The sequence below is a fragment of the Pinus tabuliformis genome, chromosome 1_2, assembly GCF_031772625.1.
Source record: "Pinus tabuliformis cultivar Carrire ecotype Pingquan chromosome 1_2, CPIR1, whole genome shotgun sequence".
Classification (NCBI taxonomy): domain Eukaryota; kingdom Viridiplantae; phylum Streptophyta; class Pinopsida; order Pinales; family Pinaceae; genus Pinus; species Pinus tabuliformis.
In genome coordinates, this window is record NC_142298.1 from 493,670,684 (window position 1) to 493,677,923 (window position 7,240).

A 7,240-nucleotide genomic window follows, 5' to 3' on the forward strand; every position below is an offset into this window, starting at 1 on the left:
CAGGCCTTCATTATCACAGAAAAAATCGAAGGAAACCTCACACACATACAAGGGATGCACACATTAATGTAGAGAAGCACCCAAGATATAGATCTCTCATAATAACAGATGCAACAGATCCAACAAGTAGCAACGCAGTGCACTGTAGACATCAACATAGTTCGAGAACAGTTGGAGGGACTCTGCGCCAAGATCTCCATGCTAGCTGAGTGACTCGAGGGCGAGTGACGATGTTTATGTTGGTGGCCAGTTGGGCATGGAATCCCCACAAGGCATGTTTTGGGGCTCAAAGCCCAAGTTTTGACCTGATATTGTCGTAAAGACTCCATGAATTACAAGTGCAAAGCGCGAAATGTATGATAGAGTCACAGGATTGTCGGCCCTAGTTTTGTAATGTAATGTCAGCCTACCCATGGTCCACAGACCATGGGATTGTATAAATAGAGTGAGGCTCTAAGTGTAAAGCAAGAAGTAGACAAGAGGAAGAGTCTAAGTGACTAAGTGTGTCTTTGGGTCATAGAGTAGGATAAGGCTCTGCAGCTGAGTGCGTAGAGGCCTAGTAGTCCACAGCTGAGTGCGCAGACCCCTGCAAGTGAGTGGGTAGCGAAGAGTCGAGTCTGTAACCGAGAAAGGAATTAATAAAGAGAAGTTTGATATCATATTTGTGTATCTGTTCTTGGGTTAATGCATGTTTGATATAAATTGCAAATATACTAGTTATTTATTCCGCGCACCTGTACGAATGGTTTATATTATTAAGTGTAACTTAAAGCATGCCAGTAGGCTAAGTTAATCAATTAACAATGGAATACTAGTAAGTACTTGGGTAATAACAGCATTTGGCCCTCGAGTAGGGCTGCACGAAGGCAACATCTAAGGCTGTGAACTACGAGGAAGTGCACGTAGGGTCGAACCGCGGACCACTTGAACTCATCAGACATCTCCAAGGTGTGGAAACCCGGTTCTAGCACCCTCTCATACTACTTCGGGTGAGACCTCTATCCACTCTCCGTGGACTGTTGCCGAAAGGGCCAATAGTACCAGGATTTGTTTAGCTAAATCACCTCTGAACCTGGGTCAGACCCCAACAAGCCAACAATAGGCAGACAAATTTTTCAATAGATTCATCATAAACAAATTGAAATAAACGTAAAGTATACCCCATTAGTATATTTTTCCATGAAGTGAACCCTCCAATTTCCATTTTATTCCTATCATAGCATAACCAATAATTCCATAATCTAAATATTCATAAATCAAAATTTTAAATAAAACTGAATCATGGTAATAATGTAGAAATATATTAAATGGAATAGATGATAGTTATCTTTCATTTTATTTTCGCTTCTTTGATCCACGCATATTGAGTGATGTAATGACCCACTTAAACCTTATCCTACAAATTTTGTTAATATTTACATTATCTGAAAATATTGAGAAATATTGGTCTAATATAAATTGATGATTTCCATTATTCAAATTCCCCACTTACCTTCTCAAATTGAATATTATGTAGGATATGGTCTCCTTCCATTATTTCAAAATATATGTATTCATTTCACATTCCCCAATGTACCCTCACATTTACTTGTGAGAAGACATAGTCCTCTCCATCTTATCATCAATATATATTTATTCATTTCACATTCCCTAATGTACCCTCACATTTACTAAGGAGAAGACATGGTCCTCTCCATGTAAGTACATTTCACATTCCCTAATGTACCCTCACATTTACTTGGGAGAAGACATAGTCCTCTCCATCTTATCATCAATATATATTTATTCATTTCACATTCCCCAATGTACCCTCACATTTACTAAGGAGAAGACATGGTACTCTCCATGTAATTACACTTCACATTCCCAAATGTACTTTTCAGATTTACTTGGGAGAAGACATGATCCTTTCCCATTAAATTCTCAATTTTATATTCATGTCACAATTCCAAATGTACTCCTAGCTTACTTGGGAGAAGAGAAGTCAACTACGGATGGATGAGAAGTTAATAACATTAATGAGAGGTGGTTGAGGAAAGAGGGTATAAAAAGGGAAGGGGGAAGGAAGAAAAGGGGGGATGGAGTTTTGCTTAGGATTGTGGGGGTTGGTTGTGATTGTTTGGCCTTGTTATGATTTTGGGAGACCTTGGAAACCTGTGGAGGCTTCTTGGGTTTGAGAGGAGGAAAGTATCATTATCTAGTTTTGCACATTCTTCTTGAGGACACACTATATCTGGTTGGACTTGGGCACGGAGGGCTAGGGAACCTGTGGAGGTTTCCTGGGCTAGGAATTTATTTCCTAGTTGGCTGGGAGGTAAATCTGGTTGGGTCGGTCAAAACGAGCGTTCAGCTGGAGCTATAAGACAAAGGTATCATCATCAACCGCCGGAACATGTATTTTTCCATGGACTACTCTTGTTAAGTGGATATCAATGGAATGCTCACCTTTATTTATGTTGCTTATGATAAAATGATAAGATGTTAAATGTTTAAAGCTATGTGAAAAGGTCAGCAAGCTCCTTTTATTATTTTTAAATTAACAGGAAAATAGATCTGTTAGTGTATAACAAAATTGAGGCTCTAATAATAGGAATCAGGCTCCTACACATGGTATCAGAGCTTTGGTTCAAAATCTGGACCCAAAGCCCACTAAAACCCAAATGCCGCTACAAGGAGGACTTGAACCTCCGACCTTATAGCTGTTAAGCCGTTGTGGTTAACAACCCTTTACCCATGACAGCATCTAATTTTTGGTGCGCTGCAACCCAATTTCCAAGTTGTCGATTTAATGAAATGAAGGGATATATAGTGTTTCTGAACTTGTTTATGTAATGAAAATAATGGCTATAGAATGCTGTCTGAGCTCGTTTCATGCAAGGAAGAAAATCTAGCTGGTTTTAAGTTATCAATAAGATCTAAGCTAGCCTCGGTGTTACTATTGATTTGTGATGTTGCCAAATAGTTGTGCTCTCTGAGAAGGCAAATTATTGTAACTATGTATTACCTGGTTATAAATGTGACAGTATGTGAGAAACATTATTAGGCAGCGAGTTTTAATGGGATTCTACATTTTGAATCATACAATACATATTTCATTGATTCTCCCATTTCATCTGCTGATACGTTGCCATATGCTCCTCAGTTGAGTGGATCCCTTCCATGATGGTCATTGTTACAGTCTATAGAAAGTAAATTTGAATGGTATCATAGCTCGCGATTGGGTTCTCGGTCTGCCGGCAGCTTAAAAGACTTGTGTCATTGTAATTACATGAGGCTACGACTTCAAACAAAATACAAGACTAAAAAAAAAATACAGGACATAACGTTGATGACGTCCCAATCCCAATTGCAATATCTACCCAGCACCAATGGGAGCGCGATGCCTGTTTGTGTTGTCGTTTTTAAGACCATACAACAGAATCAAATTAGGCTTACAAATAAATTAAGTGCCCTTCAATCTTCTATATCCAGCACACTCAGATCATCTACTCGTGTCACACATCCATCACTGTTTTTCGGAAGGATGCAACACTTTCCATGAAAAAGTCGCTGATCATAATTATCTTCCTGCTGATAGTTTCAGGACCCCAAGAATACACTGGACCTCCGGGTAGAAATAAGTCTTTAGAGTTGTTTGTATCTCTGGAGTTTGGACTTAGACTGGCGGGGATAACTTTAAAATGGCGGAGAGATATAATTTATAAGTAGCTTCCTCAAATTGGCGAAGTAATTGTAAAATGGTCCTCAGCCATCACACCCTGCTCAGGAAACTAAAATTCCTCAAACAATCAAGTTCAATGGACTAACCCATTTTATATTATCATGAAAACATTTTAATCTTTTTTCTCAAATATTTCATTTAGGACTTCTTGTGTTTGTTTTGTCCCTGTAATTCGCCGCTGAATTTTTCGGTACCAGGGATGTTGCTAGGCCTCCCAAATAGAGCTCCTCTTCAACCCTAGGTATGTTAAAGTGTGTTAGATTTCTTTCATTGAATCGATCGAAATGTCTTTAGGGTAAATCAACCATTGAAGTTATGCTGTCAATATGGCTACATTGCCCGATTTGGATCAACTGTAACGGTAGACCCTGTCTAAACCCTCCTAGAATGCGGCACACAAGCCAGGAAATTGTAAATAATGTCCCCTATTTTGGAACTGTTCATAAATGATAACATAACATGGACCAAAGAAAGAGATATTCTTCGCCCCAAAAGACTCAATTGATCGAGTGTCATTTCAGCATCACGCATAGATCCATTTGACCTTGATGCAATGAGATTTAATGCATCATTATCTATTTCTAGACCTTCCTGCAATGCAATTGCCTGCAATTTTTTCACAATATCAATTTCTTTTAATTTGGGAAATAAAAATTTCTGGCACCTGGATAGAATAGTATGGGGTAGGCATTCTATATTTGAAGTGGTGAGAATAAAGACTATATTCCGAGGTATTTCATCAAGTACTTTCAAGAATTTATTCCAGTCATCACTTGCCAAAGTATCACAGTTGTCGACTATAAAGACTCCATAACGAGAGGATGGAGAATAAGTAACCACATTGTCAAGGGCTATCTGAAAAGTCTCAAATGCCCGGGAGCCAATGCCACCAATTTCTTTTACATCTGAATTCTGACCAAGACTTTGAGTTAAACATGAACAACAGAGTCCACAAGGACGTGATAGATCCAGAGAATGGCAGTTCATGGCTGCTGAAAATATTCTACCACATGATGTTTTACATGTCCCTTGAGGACCAGGGAACACATAAACTGGGGCAATCTTTCCCCTCGCTATAGCATTCATGAGAGCCTGGGCAGCTGAATTTTTCCCAACCAATTCTCCAAATGTCTTTGGAACATACTTCTGAGACATGCTCCTACACCTATCTTGAGATCTCAAACAATCACTGCCCATAATATCTTGTCCATGTCCCAAATGGCCGATCAATCTAGTTTCAGAAACCATGTCAATATTTTGTCTAAGACGAATTTTATGGTCAGTATAGAGATCTAGCTCACCTAAAAGCATTCTTCCTTGTGTATCTGTATCTGCACTTTCCTGAGACCCACCTGGCTCCATTAGTAGGGGAAGCGACTCAGAATCAGAATTTAAAGAAGAAATAGAATGATCAGATGTTTCTAATGCAACAGAAAACTCCCTTTGAAAACTGGAATAGCTTTGTGACACAAGCCCTTCAATTTTCGTGTGGTCGAATCTGAAAGCCCGCATGAGAGGCTCCTACCTGCCAAATCCAATATATTTTGCCTCTATCGTGTATTCTGGACCAATTCCAAGGAATCCCACAGCCCTTTTTGGGAATATCAATGACCGTTGATTTCCCACTTCCTGCTTGAGGTCCAGCCTTTTGTGAACCTGTGAAATCTTTGTTACTAATCCCACCACGACTACCAGAGTTCAAACCAACTGAAACTGATAAATATTCAAAATGCTCTCCTGCTTCTCCGGGAATGCACCTCTTAATGCCTTTTAACTTGTGTTTTTTTTACCTGTCCAGTTCCCCTGCGGGACAATTTGGGTGATAATGTGAGTCAAAGTGAGAAGTTGAACAATCCTTATCATCAATTGGTGAGCCTGTCTCCGCTTCTTCATCATGGATTCTATCTTTCCTTATACAGTCATTATTTTGAAAGAGGTGCGGAGAACGAACCTTGAGATCTTTTGCTGCTCTGTTTTTCAACTTACCATCCAAAGTATTTGATATATTGCCTTTAGTATCCCTGTTCCTGCCTCTTGGAGGTGATGTCATTAAATCTGCATTAGGTTCCATTCTCCCTTGACAATGAAATGCATCACTTGACAGCCTATCTTTTTGGCACAAATCCTTTGCTTTAGGCTTCCTTCCAAGCTCAGAATCACTTCTCCAATTTTCATGAGTCAAACCCTTCTTCCTCCCATTTCTTTTCAATTCCATCTGTCTTATCCTACTATCTGCATGACCATAACCAATCAGTTTCCTTCTTCTCCTTTGTCTTCTATCAGCTTCCACAGAACCTTTCGCACTGCTTCCTCCTACTACACCTCTTGTTTTCCTAGATGTGTCACTTTGAGAAAGGGGAGATGCAGTTAGAGGACTTCTCGACCCTTTCCTAAAATCACCACCCATAGGCTTCATACCTCCAAGATCTTTCTTCTTAAATGCACCTTCATTTTCTAGCTTCTTCATCAATGATCCTATGATAGGAGAATTCCATGATGGACTTGTAGAAGGGTCCCTGAGAGATTGTGACCTTTGTAGAATGGTCAAATCTTTCATAAGAGAGGTCTCCACTGAACAGCTCTTATCCAACATGATTTTTGATTTCTGCATGTGAATGTGATGCTTCAAATGAATACAGTTAGTTAAATGTGCATGATTTCTTAAGTGATCTTGAATATTTGAACCCTTCTCAGAGATACTTTTGTACTTGCCTCTAGAGGTTAACGTCGTCATCAACGTTAATGTCTTGTGCTATAACGAGTACAGCTCTAAGAGATCTCAAAGTAAAATCGGGGACAATATGAAAACATGTGGATATAAGGAAAATGGCAGGCATTTTGGGAAAGCTGACCAAGACAGATAAATATTACAAGTACGACAATGAAAAGCTAGGCACACTGCTACAGAAGGACCAAGAACAAACTACAAATCACCATTTCTATCCATTTGACTTAAGTGTGTAACAGGTATCAAATATACCATGATCTGCTATGGAATAGACTTCATTTTCCTCCACTTGTAAGAAACAATTCATTTCATCAAATAGACACAATCATTTGGATGTCGCATGGGATAATCATAAATCTCAATCTGTTTACCTGATCTTGACAGTTTGAAAATAGCCCAGAGTCTATAATCACAATACTTGAATTCTACAATAGGGATTATGAATAGAATGGTTGATCCAATTTCAAATGCTTGATCTGGACAATGTTGCTTCTGCCATCACCAATGGAAATTACTCAATGTAAAGACAGTGACCATTCTTAGAAACGTTTAACTCTGCCATTCTGAGCAAGTGAGGCACTTGCAAAGGGTGATCATCATTAGTTTATGTCGAAGGAAACGATTATGAATGTCCAGTCCCTCAAAAAGCATCTTATAAAACCGAAAATGGTTCAAATATTCAAGATGTATCATAATGCAACTAATATAGCAGCTGATTTGGCACTTTTTTCCCACGACCCACTTAGCATTTTTCCTCCGATCGCATGCCTTTCCTTCGGCTTTCACGCAAG

The 7,240-nt window shown here is 39.1% G+C and overlaps 1 pseudogene; it reads right to left on the bottom strand.

Moving 5' to 3' along the window:
• Positions 1–4,093: 4,093 nt before the first annotated feature.
• On the bottom strand, positions 4,094–6,866 carry LOC149206480 (protein STICHEL-like 3; annotated as a pseudogene).
• Between the last annotated feature and the right edge of the window lie 374 nt (positions 6,867–7,240).